The 19,534-nt window shown below is 36.9% G+C and overlaps 1 protein-coding gene across 1 annotated transcript in view; it reads right to left on the reverse strand.

Moving 5' to 3' along the window:
- FRMD7 (FERM domain containing 7) overlaps window positions 1-19,534 on the reverse strand; it is an 83,194-nt gene that overhangs the window by 46,868 nt on the left and 16,792 nt on the right. The gene's annotated exons all lie outside the window — the stretch shown is intronic.

Here is a 19,534-nt window from a genome sequence, read left to right on the forward strand (position 1 = left end):
CACTGAGCAGCATGGACCACACGTAATGACAAATAAGTCCCTGGCAAAAAGACAGCCAACATTGGCTAGGCTGAGATGGTATGGTTCCAGGATGACTTTTCTGCCTGGATATAGAAGCTCCCTCACTTGGTGTTCTTTGTACAGGCACAAAGTGGTGGGGAGCTGATCTGCTCATTCTCTTGGTCAGGCTATCAGTAAATATCCATCAAGCACCTCGTATAGGGCAGACTTCTTGGGACTAAAGGATACATCATGAAGTCCTGAAAGACCCAAAGACTTCACTGCACATACAGCAAACACACTTGAGTCAGAAGCCTACCATCTAACCAATGACCACACAGGGTTTTGAAGCTAGACAGACTGGGGCTTGAATCTCAGCTCACTCACTAACTTAAAGAGCACTATGATCTTAGATAATTCAAACTTTCTGTGCTTCAGTTTACATGCCTATAAAATAGAGATAAACATAGTATTTCAGGCCTCATCAGTTTGGTATACCAAACTGGTATATTGTTTGCTGGTTGGAAACAATATCTGGATATGCGTTCACCATCTATTGTTGGAGCCAATTCCATGAAGCATCAGTATAGCAAACATTTATATAGCACTTACTGGCACCATTCTAAGTTTTTAACATATACTGATTCATTTAAGCTTCATAACAAGCCTATGGAGCAGGTACTAATATTATCCCTATTTTATAGATGAGAAAATCCAAAGCACAAAGAGGTTATATAACTACCCGAGATAGTGATACTTACTTATTTGATTTGTGTGAGAACTATGTAGGATACTGAGTGCAAAATATATCTAGAATGTAGTTTGTAGATAAATTCTGTTTATGATCATTATTCAGTGATGTTGTTATCATTATATTAACCGTGTCAGCATTATTATGAGTAATGACCATGGCGTAATTTAGAATGTAGTCAAATGCAAAGGATTTGGCTATTTCCATCTGCTTCCTTAAAGGAAGCCCTACATTATTTTAGGTAACTCTAGACAGTTCTTATGGACCCTCCCAGGATTAATGACTCCTAGGGGAAGAGCAAATCCCCTGGGGCTGCTGACTAAGCAGAGGCCAAACCATGCAGAAAGGCAGGATAAATAAACCCCAGAAGCCCCAGAGGAAGTGCTGACCTAGGGGAGCGTAGCTCTATTGCCTGGGAGGTGGGTTGCAAAATCAAGCATTATCAAAAGAAACTCCAAGTTGAAGGTGAAAGACTGTTCTGTATTGGTTTGAAAAGCATAAAAATAAAGAGGTCTGTAAGCAAAGCAGAGGGGAAATAACAAACTTCAAGTACGCAGTTTGTGTTAGGAACTTTACCTTTGCTATCCCATTTATCTTCACAATGACCTCATGAGGCCAGGCTCAGAGAGGTGAAGTGACCCCACCTGAAATCCCACACCTTAAAAGTTTTGGGAGGTGGACCTAGAATTCAGGTCTGCCCAGCTCCAGATGCGTTTCTCTTTCCATAATCCCATCTATAAATCCGAAAGGAAACCCATCATTGTTCCCCCTCTACCTCCTTCTCCTATTCTGTTCCCTATTCTGGAGAATGAGGCCACCATCCCACCAGGCACCTAAACCAGAAACGTAAGGTCATTTAGATTCTACCTCCCTCATCTCCCATATCCAAAAGCGTAACATCAATTGGTTCTAGAAATTCTACCCCATTAGCATTTCTTTTATTCATCCTTCCTGTCTGTCTTTATCATTAAGTTTAGACTTCCATTAGGCTAAAATATTGATGTTTGGGTATATGTGTTAGGACATAGTTTGACCACCTAAAATTGGATCTACTAAACTTGATGCTGTTACCATGTATCCAGTTTCTACCTGGCACCTCCAGCACTTAGAACCATTATTTCATTAAATATTGGATGAATCAATGAAGACATAAATTAATAATAGTCAGATGATAATGTCCCTACTTCTAGGGTTTAAACCCGTTAGTAGTTCTCTATCACCTCTAGGATTAAGATCACACTTCTTCATATATAGAATACACTGCCTAAGTGATCTAGCTGCAGACCCATTTCTTTGGCTTTGCTTTTCAGCCATTCCCCATATCCCTTTCGCTCTGCTGCTCTTCACTCAGATTGTCTTTCTTTTTGTTCTATGAAAGTACTATGTACCCTTTGGCACATTAGCCTTCATCCTTGAAGGAGCTCAGGAAATTTTACCCTAAAATATGACTCCTTGGTATAAAGAGTATTTTAAATAAAGGTCCTTAGAGATCAACAGGCCTTTGGAAGGGGATTTCCCTCTATCTACATAAACTGACTGACTGTCAAAAGAACAATTGACTTCCCTTTCCTTCCCCTTATCTCACTATGTTGCAGGAAAGAAAAACAAGAATACAACCAGACCAAATTATTTTAAATATAATACCTATTTCTCTGAGTAGTTTAATTTGCAAAGAGATTCATTTACAAGTCAATCTGTTTTTTCCGGTCCATTCATCCTCCATAGAAATAGTTTATCATCCCTGAACAGAATTACCTATATTCCTCATCTCCCTCTGCCCTCTAAAAGAAGAGCATAAAAATATGTGAATCCCACTGGGATATTGGGTAATGCTTCTGTGATTCTCCCCATGTGCATGGTAAATAAACTTCTTCCTCTTATTAATCTGCCTTTATTGTGAGTTGATCTTTCAGGAAACTTTCAGGGGAAAGGGGAAGTTTCCCCTCACCCCACACTCTTTCCTTTATCATTACCATAACTTCCCCACACAGCCTAGCTCCCACTTTTCATCTTTTTAACTCCAACTCAGCAACTTCATTTTCTTTTCTTTCTTTTTTTTTTTTTTTAAACAGAGTTTCACTTTTGTCACCCTTGGTAGAGCGTGTGGCATCACAGCTCATGGCAACCTAAAACTCTGGGGCTCAAGTGATCCTCTTGCCTCAGCCTCCTAAGTAGCTGGGACTACAGGTACAATGCCTGGCTATTTTTAGAGGTGGGGATCTCCCTGTAGCTCAGGCTGATCTCAGAACTCCTGAGCTCAAGCAATCCACCCGCCTCAGCCTTCCAGGGCGCTAGGATTAGCCCGGCCTAATACTCAGCAATTTTAATGGTTTATTTTGGGGCAAGTTTTTTCCTGACACCCCAATTCTAGGTTTTTAAGAGTTCACAGAACTATGGCTCAGGTAGGCTAAGTAACTTGCTCAAAGCCACACAGATTGTCAGTGGCAGAGTCAAATTTAAGCTGATTTATCAGACTTCAAATATACATTATCTTATATTACTCCTCACAACTCAGTGGAGTTAAGGGAATAAATCACTGGCCCATGATGACACAACTAAAGTGGTACAGCTTTTGTAGCCCCAAATCTAGGTACATTCTATTACACCAGAGCAATTCTGTCTCATTGAAGTTGGAAGAACTTGCCTTCTGAAGTGACGGGAGAGTTTATGTATTTCACTACTGACCAAACTATAAATGATCCTTAAAACCACAAGTTCCCCACCCACCCCTGTTCTAAAGATATGCTGTCCCCAAGAAGATCAGTACCAGGGATGATGCTGATATTTGACAATGTTCAGTTTTATAAAATGAATATGAAGACTTGAAAAATAATATGAGATTTTCACTAAATTTATTTTCTTTTAACTTTTTTTTTTTTTTTTGCAAATTTTGGCCGGGGCTGGGTTTGAACCCACCACATCCGGCATGTGGGGCCGGTGCCCTACTCCTTTGAGCCACAAGTGCCACCCTAAATTTATTTTCTTTATAGTAAGCACATTCTAGCAGTTCTAAAGTTCCATACCTATCCTGCACTCCTAAACATTCTTGGAAATTCACAAAAGATTGACTAATATTTTCATAGAATTCATCTATAAATTCAACACGCAGTGCCTCAGAGTACAAATATGCAAATAAACCTCATAATAAAAGAGATTCCTCATGATCTATGTGTTTATGATTTAATTTAAAAAATTAAAAATTACAAAAACAAACAAAACAAAATAAAAGAGATTCCTCTGGGGCCAGCCACACTTTCCAGTAATCTAACTGAAGGTATTCACAAGTTAAAGACAGAGTAGAACAATCACAAAGGGGGTTCATCAATGATACGATGAGAAAAAAAAGGAAATCACTGAAGCCAAAATTGGTAGTTCCCAGCCAGCACTGCTCAAGCCAGAGTGTGCCATTTTCTAGGAACTTTGCCTACCAATAGAGTAGAGTCTACTGTTCCCAGAACAGGGCCTATGATATATTAGGTCCTCAATGATAAATTTGTTAACTAAATGACTAAATTAATGAATGAGTGACTAAAACATCTCAGTGACAGAGCCCTTGTGGCGATGGCTGCACTATCGAGCCATCAAATATTAGGATTACATATCTAATTCCTCCAGATCTGAGTTTTCTGAATAATTTGGCATCCTGTGTAACTGATGAGAGGACCTCAGTATCCCCTATCCCACTGTATATGGTAACACTGGCATTTTGATGTTAAATTTCAGTTTCTAACATCAATTCTTGTGGGGTACTGACAAATCTAGGTTCTGAATCCATAGGTCTGAGAAACATCCTGGATGCTGGCAAATTCACCAAGATAGTATTAGTGGGGGTGGAGTATGAGTTCTGGATGTCAATCAGCCTTCCCTGGCTGATGTTGTTCTATCTCAGTGGTTCTCAACCTTCCTAATGCCATGACCCAGAGGTTGAGAACCGCTGTTCTATCTGATCATATGCCCTTTTTATGTTGCTGCCATTGTACTTTCTGTAAAATCAACACCAATGCCCAAGAGTCCACTCTTTTCTCCCATGCAACCAATTATTTTATTGAATTTCTTCTTAAAGGATTATTTTCCCTGGGGATGATCCATACCTCTTGAGACTTCAGTAACATGTGGTATCAAAAGTTCCTCCATCTGGCTTTCTTCAGCTACAAATGGGTTCTCTTTATTATGGTTCCAGGCATTTCTTAGCCCTGTTTAGGATGTTAGTACTAACAAAGAGGGCATGCTTTAGGTTGTCTTTTAAATGCTTGAATCAATGAAAAGATTCATGCTGTGGTCTCCCTGACCTGTAGAGATCACTTTCCCATTTAGCTCCTAATCCTTGGACAAAGGAAGAAGGATCTACTAACTGGTTCCCAACAGTCATCAAAACCTCACTATGTGCCAAATCCTATGTCCTCGGAGGGCAACAGAAAATAAGTAATGTGCATGCGCAGTATTTCAGGACTATAAGGCTGCTGTTTGGTGAGTGTTCTGGTTACAGTTGTACATGGAAGTGTAATGAGAGTTCTGGATTGGATGTCACAGCTCTGTACTTAGACACTGTGTGATCCTGCACAAGTCACTTAAGTTCCTTGAGCCCCCATCTCTTAATTTGCAAAATGGGAAAAGATCATTTCCTTGCCTTCACCCAGAGGGTGGGATGGGGGAATCAATTGAATTAATGGATGTGAAATTGCTTTGTAAATATTAAAGTACTATCTCCACAGTGACTCACTACTACTGCTATCATCATCATCATTGTCATCGTCATCAGTCTACTATTGTTAAAGAGAGAAGATACAGTTGGATGACTGGATACTAACTTAAGGTTATGTCTCTTCAGGACAAACATGCTTATGGTACTGCAGCTAGTGCTACTGCCACTCTGGATAACACCACAATTGCTACTTAGAGAGCAGCCTTCCACAGAGCAAAAGGGAGCGGATGCTTTGACACCCGAATTGCTGGGTATCAAATCTCTCCCATTATCTTTCTAAGGAACACAATGTGTTGCAGCTGGAAAGATACAATCTGAGTTGAAGCCAAATCTGGCTGGCTTCAAGTTGCTGGAATTGGCTCTTCGGAAGGTAAATTTTGTGAAGCCACTGGACTGTGCCTCTCACATACACACCTCCCTCCATTTAATTGGGTCTGAATTAGACTGCACATTCAGAAAACTCTTCTGTCAGTTTTTGTCAAAGATTTCTCTTTGAGTTGCTCGAAACATCTATTAAAATCTTAGCCTAAAGCAGTGTCTTTTGAATATCCAGCTCACTAATTCAAGTCCTGCAGCACTGTGAGCATACACCACCAGCCTGCAAATGGATAAACTGTTCAAAAGACATTTTCCACCCCTTAAATATGATTCCAAGAAAGAATAGGAAATGTCTCATACCTCTAATGGAAGCTATTTGCTACAAAAACAAATCATTCAGGTCCGTGGACCTAGAAATGCCTTTTGCACAAAAACTGAAAGGAAGAGACAGCAAAACAGCAGCTGAAGCCATGAAGTCATCGCCCCCAAAGCACATGATTCAAATAAAAATGAAATGCTCATTGGAACAATGTACCACCCACACACCCAACATTATGACTGAGCTACAGTAGTTGTCAGTTTATGTATAAAAGAAAACAACCAACATTTTGTATGAATTTCTAGGAAAATATACTATTTGTTTCTTGTGAGTAGCTAATGTAAATATCAGAGCAAATAGCAGTTTGGGTTCCAGTAAAAACGTAAAACATTTCAAAATGCTCACACATAGATCCTGACATCAAAATGTACATATTGTAAGATGCCGGAATATGAGCACCAAATAATGTGCTTAATACATTTGTTCTTTCTTGAACAGATGAGGTATAATTGTATGCAATCATCTTGTAGCTAGGAATTATATTAAGAACCCTGAACTATAAGTACTAAATCAAACTAAATAGTCTCTTATCCTATTTTTCTCTCTTATACTTGTCATTACTTCCTGAAGTTCTCATTACAAATGCATAATTCTACCCCCCATAACCCATAGGTTTTTCTTCAAAAAAGGAAAGTAGTTTCCCCCTCTCCTTTTTCTCAGATCCACAATTTTCTTCCTACAAATGTTCATGGGGTGAAACTTACAGACAAATAATTTCAATGAACAATAATACCTTCTTGGGTAGGACCACTAAGTTATTGCTGCTTTGCCTTGTTACAAATAGTTAGCATATCTTTAAAATTTGCTTTTCTTGTCCCTTGAGAACCTGTTCTAGAAGAAAGGTTAATGGGAGAACATAAGCTACATTGTAATATTAAATACCGATTTCTTTTCAAAGCTAAAAACCACAATTTTCCTTCATTCAGTCCTAAAGAAGACAGCTAATGGGCTGTCCACAAATGACCATTATTGAATGAATAATAAAGGAATAATAGCAATGTGATTTCCACTTACATCAACCACAAAAATCTTCTGGGAATCATCCAAAAACTGCACTTTTAAATGGAGCATTCTCAGCGAGGCCGTTGGGCTGCAAGCAGGCTCAGAGTGCTGTGGGTGCTGCGACAGGAAGGGGGCTTTCTCCAGGAATTTCACTCCCAGCTGGATGTGGTGCACTCAGGTCCCCCCACCCCCATCCAGGCATCCCCACTCTCAGCAGGACACACTTCCGTTTGCTTGAAGTGATGCACACCCAAGGGCGTTTGTGCAGTCGAGAGAGCGCTGGAGATCAATAGCATCTGGGCATTCTCCTATTTGGTCAACATTGAATCCAACTGGACTTTCTCTAGCCTTCTTAAAGTCAGTGCTTGCTTTCAAAGAAAAATATAAAGAAAGAAAGCATTCACAATCCCTGGGGTTTTATTTCCTGGGGCACAATTTGAAAACCTTATATAAAGCCTTGATAAATGGGGAATAGCCATTCTCAAAAGTAAAATGATTAAAGTCAGGATCGTATGGTACTAGAAATTTCATGGCTGAGCTAGGAAGCTTTATATATATATGTATATATTATATATTACATATATATGTATACACACACACAATTCTCACAAGCAAAGTCCAAAGACAAATGGGAAAAATATTTGTAACTCATATCATAGACAAGGGATTAATTTCCCTAATTTGTACAGATTTACTAGAAATAAATGAGAAAGAAAATAAACCAATATTTTAAAATTGGTTTAAAATATTAAAGTAGAAGTATATCAACAGATCATACACGAACAAGAAAGAAACAAAGAAAGACACGTATTACATAGACATATATTACATACATACATATATGTGATATATATGATATATATCATTTTAATTATTTCGAACTTACAAAATTAAGAAATGAAAGCTATAAAAAGGAACATAAGCTTCATTTTCACTCATGCTCCCTCTATTCTGAATTCCCGTTACACTATCAGTAACCAATTTTATTCACACTTCGTTGTACTTGTTTAACCTCAGCGTTTGCTTATGCAAATACTATGCATGCAAATACAAATGTATGTATCCTATGTTGGTAGCATGCTTTTACACTGTATTTGTGCCTTCCTTTTCTTCATATATCAAGGAGATCTCCCTTAGGCTGTGCATGGAGAGCTTTTTCCATTTCTTTTTATAGCTGCAAAATTTTACACTGTGTAGATGATCCACAGTTCACTCAATCAGTCTGAAATTAATATTACAGCCTCAACAAGGCTGACATAAATATCCTCTTACATATGTCATTTCTCAAACGTGGAAGCATACCTGAGAGATAGATTTTCCAGAAGTCGCTGTCAAGGCTAATGAGTTTGTGATCTTGCTAGCTATTTCCAGATTTCCTTCCATAACGGTTGTAGTGGGTGAATTTTGTCCTTTAAAATTCAAATTCATTGAAGTCCTAACCCTATAACTAAGAATAGGACTGTATATGGAAACAGGGTCTCTAAGGAGGTAATTAAGTTGAAATGAGGTCATTAGGGTGAATCCTAATGCAATCTGAGTGGTATCCTTATAAGAAGAAGCGATCAGGACACAAACACGTACAGATGGAAGGCCCGGGGAGAAGACAGCAATCTACAAGCTACGGAGACAAGCATCAAAAGAAATGAGTCCTAGCAACACCTTGATCAGAGTTCTAGTGTCCAGAACTGTAAGATAATAATTTTCTGTTCTTTTAGCCACTGCATCTGTGATGCTTTCTTTATGGAAGCCCTACCAGATTAATATAAGGGTTGGATCAATTTGCAATCACACTGGCAATGTGTGAGAGTGCCTGTTTTCTACACATGCTCAACAATGGAATCTGGTATCAAACTTGTGGGTTTTTGCCAAATTGATTGGTGAGAAAAAATAATCTCAGCATAGTTTTATTTTATTTTATTTTATTAATTTTTTTTGAGACAGAGTCTCACTTTGTCATCCTCAGTAGAGTGCTGTAGCATCATAGCTCACAGCAACCTCAAACTCTTGGGCTCAAGTGATTCTTTTGCCATAGCTTCCAAGTAGCTGGGACTACAGGCACCTGCCACAACACCCGGCTATTTTTAGAGGCAGGGTACTTGCTCTTGCTCAGGCTGCTCTCCAACCCGTGAGCTCAGGTAATCCACCCTCCTCGGCCCTCCAGACTTACATGTGTGAGCCATTATCAGTGTAGTTTTTTTTTTTTTTTTTTTTGTAGAGACAGAGTCTCACTTTATGGCCCTCGGTAGAGTGCCGTGGCCTCACACAGCTCACAGCAACCTCCAACTCCTGGGCTTAAGCAATTCTCTTGCCTCAGCCTCCTGAGCAGCTGGGACTACAGGTATCAGTGTAGTTTTTAATTTAAAATTTTTATAATATGAAAAAAGTTGAGAATCCCTTTATATATTTAAGGTCCATATAGATTCTTTCCCTCCCTCCCTCCCTCCCTTCCTTCCTTCCTCAGCCTCTTGCCTCAGCCTCCTGAGTAGCTGGGATTATAGGTGCCTGCCACAACGTCTGATTATTTTTAGAGATTGGGTCTCGGTAGAGTTCAGGCTTGTCTCAAACTTGTGAGCTAAGGCAACCCGCCCACCTTGGTCTCCCAGAGTGCTAGGATTACAGGCATGAGCCACTGCACCCGGCCTATGTAGTGAAATATTTAAAAATGGCTTCTGGATTTTTTTTTCTTTTTTTCTTTTTTTTGCAGAGGCTAGGAAATGGTAACACTGTTAAGCTTGCCCAGGAAGGGAAGTTTTTTTTTGTTTTTTTTTTTTACGTTTCATATTTTAACATCTTTTTTATAACATAATCATGATAATGGCTTCTGGATTTTGAGTCAGAGTTAGGAAATGCTTCACTTCAAGGCTTTTAGTATTTTCATGGCATTATTTTTTTAAAAATGTAAATCTTCGATCTATTTGGATTTTATCCTGATGAGGTATGGATCCAATTTAATCTTGTGCCAGCTGGCCCAATATCTTTGATCAGAAAATTTATTTCTACCTCCATTGATTTGAGAAGCTTCCTTTATCATATATTAAATTGCCATAGGCACGTGAGTCTATTTTGAAGTTTTTACTCTCTTCCATTAATGCACAAATATCGTACTTGTTTTTATCGTCGAAGCTCTAGAGTATGTTTTAATATCTGGTAAGACTGTTTCCCACCCCATTGATCTATTTTACAGAATTTTCCTGACTATTCTTCTTTAATTATTTTTCTGTATACGCTTGTTGAGGTCCAGCAAATGAATGTTGGCATATTTATTACGTTAAAATTATAAATTTGCTTAGGAATAATTGATATCTTTATCATAGCATGTATTTCAATTTATTCAGATCTACTTTTATGTCATTGTCTTCTGGAATGTTACTATATTTAATATACATACACAAAAGCAAAAGGTGTACTACAATAAATTCCCATGCACTCAACATCATTCAAAATCGATATGTAACAGTTGGCACCTTAGAATGTGCCTGTATTTACATAGGGCTGTTAAAGAGGTAATAAAGTTCAAATAAGGTCATTAGGACAGGCCCTAATCCAATCTGATTGGTGTTCTTTTTTATAAAAAGAGGATATTAGTACAGAAAAACACTAGGGTCACGTGCACAGAGGAAAGACCACTGAAGACACATCAGGAAGGTGGCTATCTGCAAGAGAAACTAAATTTTGTTGACACCTTGATCTTGGATTTTTAGCCTCCAGAACTCCGAGAAATAAATTTCTGTTGTGTAAGTCACCCAGTCTGTTGTATTTTGTTATGGCACTCTGCTATAGTTTGGATAGAATTTCTTTGCCCCCACCAAAACTCATATTGAAATTTCATCACCAGTGTAGCAGTGTCGGCAAGTAGGTCCTTGTGGAGGGTTTTGGGTTATGGAGGCAGATCCCTCATGAATGGCTCAGTGCTGTTTCCATCCCAAGATAGTAAGTGAGTTCTTGCTCTCACGAGAATGGATTAGTTCTCATGGAAATGGATTAGTCTCTGAGAGAGTGGGTCATTATAAAGTCAGGATGCCCCGCCGGTTTTTCCCTCTCTTCATATGTGTCCACTTCCCCTTTGACCTCTGCCATGTTGTAAGAAAACAAAAAAGCCCTTGCCAGAAGCCAGGTCTATGCCTTTGATCTTCTTAGCCCGCAAAACAATATGCTAAATAAACCTGTTTTCTTTATAAATTACCCAGTCTCAGGTATTCCTTTATAACAACACAAAATGAACTAAGACACACCCCTAGAAAACTAATATAAATATTAAGTAAGATTTTCACTCTTTTTTCTCTCTCTCTCTACCTCCCACAAATTATTTTAAAGCCTATGTCAAGCAGCATTTCCCTTCACCCTTTAAATACCTTTTGTATGGATTTCTTAAAAATGTGGACATTTTCTTTTTTTCCTTTCTTTTTCTCATTTCAAATTTATATGAGGGTACACATTTTCTCACTTCCAAGGTAAAGTTCAAGTTGTAGGAGAGCTCTTTTTATATAATCCCAAAGCCATTATCACACCTAATAGGATTACCAAGCACTCTGTTACTATCATATACAGTTGACCCTTAAACAAAATGAGTTCAAACTGCATGGGTCTGCTTATACATCATTGTGCTCTGACTTTGCCATCCTGAGACAGCAAGACCAACTGCTCTTCCTCCTCCTTGGTGATCCACTTCCACTTAATAAATAGTAAATACATTTTCTCTTCTTTATGTTTTTTTTTGTTTTTTCTATTTTTGTTTCTTCTTGAAAGAGTCCCACTCTGTTGCCCAGGATACAGTGCAGTTGCATCATCATAGCTTACTACAAGCTTAAAATTCCTGGGCTAAAATGATCCTCCTTGCTCATCCTCCAGATTAGCTGGGATTATAGGCATGTCTAGAAAATTTTTCTTTTCCTTTCTTTCTTTTTTATTTTATTTATTTATTTTCTTTTGTAGAGATGAGGTCTTGTTATGTTGTTCAGGCTGGTCTGGAACTCCTGGCTTCAAGCAATCCTCACGCCTTGTCTTCCCAAAGTGCTAGGATTACAGTTATGAGATACCATGCCTGCTCTTATAATTTTCTTTTTTTCTTTTTCTTTTCTTTTTTTTTTTTTGAGACAGAGTCTTACTTTGTTGCCCTTGGTAGAGTGCTATGGCATCATAGCTCACAGCAACCTCAAACTCTTGGGCTCAAGCAATTTTCTTGCCTCAGCTTCCCAAGTAGCTGGGACTACGGGTGTCCACAACACCCAGCTATTTTTAGAGATGAGATCCCTCACTCTTGCTTAGGCAATCCACTCGTCTCCGCCTCCTCGAGTATATAATTTTCTTTTCATTTTATTATTATTTTTTTTATTGTTGGGGATTCATTGAGGGTACAATAAGCCATGTTACACTGATTGCATTTGTTAGGTAAAGTCCCTCTTGCAATCGTGTCTTGCCACCAAAAGGTGTGGCACACACCAAGGCCCCACCCCCTCCCTCCTTACCTCCCTCTGCTCTTCCTTTCCCCACCCCTCCCCCCTTCTTTCTCTCTCTGGTCTCCCCTTCCCCTACCCCCAACATGACCTTAATTGTCATTAATTGTCCTCATATCAAAATTGAGTACATAGGATTCATGCTTCTCCATTCTTGTGATGCTTTACTAAGAATAATATCTTCCACTTCCATCCAGGTTAATACAAAGGATGTAAAGTCTCCATTTTTTTTAATGGCTGAATAGTATTCCATGGTGTACATATACCACAGCTTGTTAATCCATTCCTGGGTTGGTGGGCATTTAGGCTGTTTCCACATTTTGACGATTGTAAATTGAAGCTGCAATAAACAGTCTAGTACGAGTGTCCTTATAATAAAAGGATTTTTTTCCTTCTGGGTAGATGCCCAATAATGGGATTGCAGGATCAAATGGCAGGTCTAGCTTGAGTGCTTTGAGGTTTCTCCATACTTCCTTCCAGAAAGGTTGTACTAGTTTGCAGTCCCACCAGCAGTGTAATTTTCTCAATAACATTTTTTCTCTACCTTAGTTTATAATGCATATAACATACAAAGTATATGTTAATCAATTTTTTATGTTATCGATAAGGCTTCCAATGAAGAGACTATTAATAGTTAAGATTTTGGGCAGTCAAAAGCTTCATGGAAGTCCAGTTTCCATAACCACTGCACTGTTCATGGGTCAACTGTAATACATAGTCCATATTCAAAGTTCTCCAATTGTTACAAAAATCTCTTTTACAAGTGATTAATTTGAATCAAGATCTAAACAAGAGCCACATGGCATTTGGTTGTTATACCCATTGATTCTGTATTAATCTACAGCAGTATCCATCCCCCATTTTTATGTGTTTGTTTTATTGAAAGAATTAGATCAATTGTCCCCTGGAATATCCATGTTCTGCATTCGTCTGCTTATTTCATGTGTCATTAAATTTATTCTTCTTTTCCCCATATTTCTTAGAAATGCTTGATGAGATTCACTTTTTTTGTTAAGGATACTTCATAGCCTATACTGGATACATTTCGTTGGAAGTTATAAGTCTGATTGCTTCATTTTTAGTAATGCTAGGATTCATCAATGGGTCTAGGTGATGAACATCAAAATGATTGGAACTATTCCTCATAAGGGGTTTGTGCATTTCTTACACATTCATTCCTAAGTATGTAATTCTTTTGGTTCCTTTTAAAAATGCATTATCTATGGCTCAGCACCTATAGCTCAGCGGCTAGGGCACCAGCCACATACACCAGGGCTGGCGGGTTCGAACCCAGCCCAGACATGCCAAACAACAATGGCAACTACAACCAAAAAATAGCTGGGCATTGTGGCGGGCACCTATAGTCCCAGCTACTTGGGAGACTGAGGCAAGAGAATCACTTAAGCCCAAGAGTTTGAGGTTGTTGTGAGCTGTGATGCCATAGCACTCTACCAAAGGTGACATAGTGAGGCTCCGTCTCAAAGAAAAAAAAAAAGGATATCTTCACTGCCATTGTATTTTCTAATTGGAAGTTGTTTTCATGTGTGGAGAAATATACATTAATTCTATATCTTACTAACACACTGAATTTTCTGAAATGTTTACAGTAGTTCTTCATTTGATTCTTGGATTTTCAGGTACAAAAAATTTCCATTATTTGTGACTAGAAATGGTTTTATCTCTTTTCTTCCAGTTCTTGTAACACTAATTTTCTTTTGTTTCATTGGCTTGGCTAATACTTTCAGTGAAATGTTAGATTATAGTGGCAAGAGTGGGATTTCTTTTCTTCTTCTGGACTTCAGTGGTAAAGCCTCCAGTACTTTCCCATTAAGTAAAACAGTGGCTTTTGAAGGAAACATTTTTAAAAGTAAATTTAAATCTGATTAGGCAAGAAGCCAAAAACACTACCATTTGTCTATATTGAGCTGACTGATTCTATGTCACTGAATAAATACACTGATAAAATTAGACTAATGAAATGTTGTCATCTGATGGCCAAAGGTGCCTACCTTTGTTAATATTTTCATAGTCTCCACAACAACTCCAGTTGGAAAGGCAGCTGCAAGGCTGGTAGAAAAAGCAGTAGTTCTGGTGACCAAAGAGTCTATGTCGAATCCTACTAGCATTGTGACCCAGGGCAGATCACTTAACTCCCTGTGCCTCATTTCCTGACCTATAAAATAAGGTAAGAATTCTAACTCACAAAGTTGTTATGGGAAAGAAAAAACTAGATTTGGGAAATCATATATTTGAGTGCTTGGCATACAACAAGTACTTAGTAAATGTTTTCTGAATAGGTGAATATCAAGAAAATAAACATGCATAAATCACTTTTTTGCCAAAATTTAAAATAGTAAATGAAAAATGGATTATCTCTTTTCCTCTCTCTTTTTCCACTGAGACTTTATTCTTTCGGTTTTTACTGGCAATTGTTTTTACAAATAAACCGTGATCCAAAATAAGAAAGTGTCCTAAAGGAAATTTTCATATTCTACTTTAAAGTAAAAATCCAGAGTTGAGCTCGCCCTTGGAAAAATCAGCCTGGCAGCTCTGTCTTCACTTAGTCTCTCCACACACAGGAAAGTGCAGAAGTCAAGTTGGGCAGAAGGCCAGAATAGGAGCATAGGAGATTGGGGAATTAATTCTAGGCCTTGTGAGCTGGATAGAAATATGCAGAAGTATGTGTCTACGTGTATTTTACTATTATTTAAAATAAATAAAATAAAATAAAGAATGAAAAGCACCACCATATAACTGAGTGATCTGTGGTATAACTTGAAGATAACAGTTAAAAATCCAGACCAAAATCATGGTCCCAATTCTTGGCATCTCATCATTAATGCCTTACTCCTTTGGATGTTAAAGTCTATTCATCTTGAGTTTCCTTTTTTAAAGTGTCGATACTCTTGAATATTAGTCAACCTTATTACAAAACAGTGGATTTGATAGAATGTCAGAACTTAAAGGACTTTTCTTATGTGTATTCTTTTTTTCATTTTCTCTACCCCCTTGAAAATAGCTTTTTATTCATAATATAAAAAAGTCCATTTTTTTTTAAAGTTTAACAACCCACAAGCATAGTGTTAAGGTCCCCTGAAATTAATTTAACCAACCTAAAATAACCACTATTAACATCTTAGTAACTATTTTATATATACATACATACATATGTATATAATATATATGTAACCACTAAGTACAGTTATATTATATGAAATGTCCAATATTCAACAAAAAATTATAAAACATGCATAGAAAAAAGAAAGTTTGACCTATGCTTGGGGGTAAGGGAGGAAATCAGTTCATAGAAAACATTTATGAGAGTTCCCAGATGTTGAATCTGGTAGAGACTTAAAAACAGTCATAATTAATATGTTTAAAGAAATAAAGGAAAGTAGTCATGTCTAAGGAATTAAAAGAAAATATGATGACAATGACACAGAGAATAGAGAAAATAATTATGGACATATAATTTCTACAAAATAAACACATGCGAATTTGGGAAGTGAAAAGTAAAATAACTGAAATTAAATATTCAATTTAGGAGCTCAGTAATAAATCTGAGCTGGAAAAAGAAGGAATTAGTGAACATGAAAATAAAACAATAGGGTAGTCTGATAAATAAAACAATAGGTAGTCTTTTCTTTTCTCCAGTCTGAAGAAAAGAAAAAAAAGGAATGAAGAAAAATGAACAGAACCTTATAGAGCAGCAGTTCTCAACCTGTGTGTTGCGACCCACAGGAACTGTATTAAAGGGTTACAGCATCAGGAAAGTTGAGAACCACTGTTATAGAGTGTGTAACACCATCAATTTTACTAATATATGCATAATGGAAGTCCTATAGGAGAGATGAGAGAGAATGGAGCAGAAATAATATTTGAAGAAATAATGGCAAAAAATTGCCCAATTTTTTTATTACTTCAAAATATTACAAGGGTACGAAAGTTTTTGGTTAAATGGATTGCTTTTGTTATGCTTGAGTCAATATTATAATGTGCCCAGCACCAAAATAGTGTTCACTATACTGGTTAGGTAGGTTTTCACCAATCCTCTCCTACCCCACCCCTTTTTGATTTCCACTGAATTTTACTTCCATCTGTGCACATGTGTTCATGGTTAGTTCCCATTTAATAGGGAGTACATGTGGTGTTTATCCATTCTTTAGATACTTCACTTAAGATAATGGTCTCTAATTCCATCTAAATGGTTGCAAAAAAGTCTAAATTCATCCTTCTTCATGGCTGTGCAGTATTTCATAGTATAAATGTACCATGTTTTGTTAATTCACTCATAAATTGATGGGCAGTTTGGTTGAGTCCATATCTTTACAATTGTGACTTGTACTGCAATAAACATTCAAGTACATATGTCTTTTTGATAAATTGATTACTTTTTTTCCTTTGGGTAAACACTTAGTAGTGGGATTATGGATTAAATGGTAGGTCTACTTTTAGTTATTTGAGGAATCTCCATACTGTTTTCCATAGAGGTTGTACTAATTTGCAGTCTCACAGTGTATAAGCATTTCGTTCTCCATTTATGCCAGCACCTATCGGTTTGTGAACTTTTCTTTTTTTTTTTATTATTGCAGTTTTTGGCCAGGCCGGATTTGAACCTGCCACCTCTGGTATATGGGGCTGGCGCCCTACTCCTTAAGCCACCTGTGCTGCCCTGTTTGTGAACTTTTCAATAAAAGCCATTCTAACTAGGGTAAGTGGTGTCTTTTTGTGGTTTTAATTTGCATTTTCCTGACTATTAGTGACGTTGAGCATTTTTTTCATATATTTATTGGCCTATCTTCTTTTAAAAAACTCTTTAGCCCACTTTTTAATGGAGTTATTTGCTTTTCAAGCAAGTTGATTCACTTGAGTTTTTTGTAGAGTCTGCTTATTAGCATTTTATCAGATATATAACTTGTGAATATTTTCTCCCATTTGGGAGGTTGTCTATTTGCTCTGCTGATTATTTCCTTAACTGTGCAGAAGCTTTTTAATTTATTTGAGCCTGATTTCTTTATTTTGCTGTGATTGTCATTGAGGTCTTCAAAAATTCTTCATCTAGGCCAATATCTAAAAGAGTTTTTGAAACATTGTCTTCTAACATTTTTATTGTTTCATATCTTACATTTAAGTCTTGTATCCATCTTGAATTAGTTTTTGTGAGTGGTGAGAGATGTGGATTCTGTTTCAATCTTCTGCATGTAACAATCCAATTTTCTTAGCACCCTTTATTTAGCCCAGTGTATATTGTTGTCTGCTTTGTCAAAGATCAGTTGGATGAATGCGAATGGTTTTATATTTGGGCTCTCTGTTCTGTTCCATTGGTCTATGTCTACATTTTTGTGCCAATACCATGCTATTTGGGTTATGATAGCCTGGTAATATAGTTTGACATCTGGTGATATGCTGTTTCCAGATTTGTTCTTTCTGCTTAAGATTGCTTTGGCTATTTAGGCTCTTTTCTGGTTCTAAACAAAGCATAGAATTTTTTTTTCTAGGTCTGTCAAATATGATGTTGGTATTTTGATGGGAATTGCATTGAATCTGTATATTACTTTGAGTAGTATGGAAATTTTAATAATGTTGATTCTACCTATCCATGAGCATGATATGCTTTTCCATTTATTTGTGTAATCTGTGATTTCTTTCTTCAGTGTTTCATAGTTCTCTTTGTAGAGATCATTCACCTCCTTGGTTAAGTATATTCTTAGGTATTTTAATTTCTTTGTGGCTGTTGTGAATGGTGTTGAGTCTTTGATTTGACTCTCAGCTTGACTATTATTGGTGTATAGGAATGCTACCAATTTGTTTACACTGATTTTATAACCTGAGACTTTGCGGAATTTATTTCAATTCTAGGAATCTCTTGGTTTTATAGATATAACATCATATCATCAGCAACTTACCACATTTAATTAAAATATTGAGTGGCACCTGTGGCTCAAAGGAGTAGGGCGCCGGCCCCATATACCGCAGGTGGCAGGTTCAAACCCAGCCCCGGCCAAAAACTGCAAAAAAAAAAAAAAAAAAATTAATCACACATCCAAGAAACTCAGTGACCACCCCAACCTCACACAGAGATTCCCTACCTAAAAATATCTTATGCAAATTATCAAATGCCAGAAAACAGGAAAATTTCAAAATAAGAGTAGCAAGAGAGAAACATCAGGTACATAGGAATAACAGTATGATTAATTGTTAACTTCATATCAGAAATGATAGATATCAGGAGGCAATGGAATTATATGTTCAAAATGAGTGGATAGAAGAGAGTGAGAATCTATTAACTATCCTCTATGCAGGAAAATTATCTTTAGAAAATGAAAGTAGAATAAAGACATTCCCAAATAAATAAAGACTGAAAGAATTTGTTGGTTGCTGGTCTGCCTAATAAGAAATTCTAAAAGAAGTTATTAAGCTGAAAGAAAGTGACAATGGATGATAACTTGAATCCTCAGGAAGAAAGTTTTGGAAATGTTAAATATGTTAGTAAATACAAAAGTTTCCGTAAGTATATTTCTGCTCAATTTTCTATTTATTTTTTTATTTATTTTTTTATTTATTTTTTTAAAGAGACACACTGTTACATAAACCAATAAATGTAACACTATATCATTAGGTTTATAGCATATATAAATATAATATATGACAATGGTAGCAAAAAGGAAGGTAGAGGAAAAGGAAACATGTTTGAGTAAAGTTTTGAATTTTCCTCAAATTGTTAGCATTATTCTGAAACAGATTATAATAAGATAAAATGTATATTGTAAATTCCAGAGAAAAATTAAGAAAACTGAAAATAACATAGTAAAGGCAGTATGATAGATGCTTGGAAATTATACACCAAAAATATTTATTTAGCCTAAAGAAGGCAGAAGAAGCAAAACATGCATAAATAAAATGACATATAAAAATACAATAAAATGACA

The sequence above is a fragment of the Nycticebus coucang genome, chromosome X, assembly GCF_027406575.1.
Source record: "Nycticebus coucang isolate mNycCou1 chromosome X, mNycCou1.pri, whole genome shotgun sequence".
Taxonomy (NCBI): domain Eukaryota; kingdom Metazoa; phylum Chordata; class Mammalia; order Primates; family Lorisidae; genus Nycticebus; species Nycticebus coucang.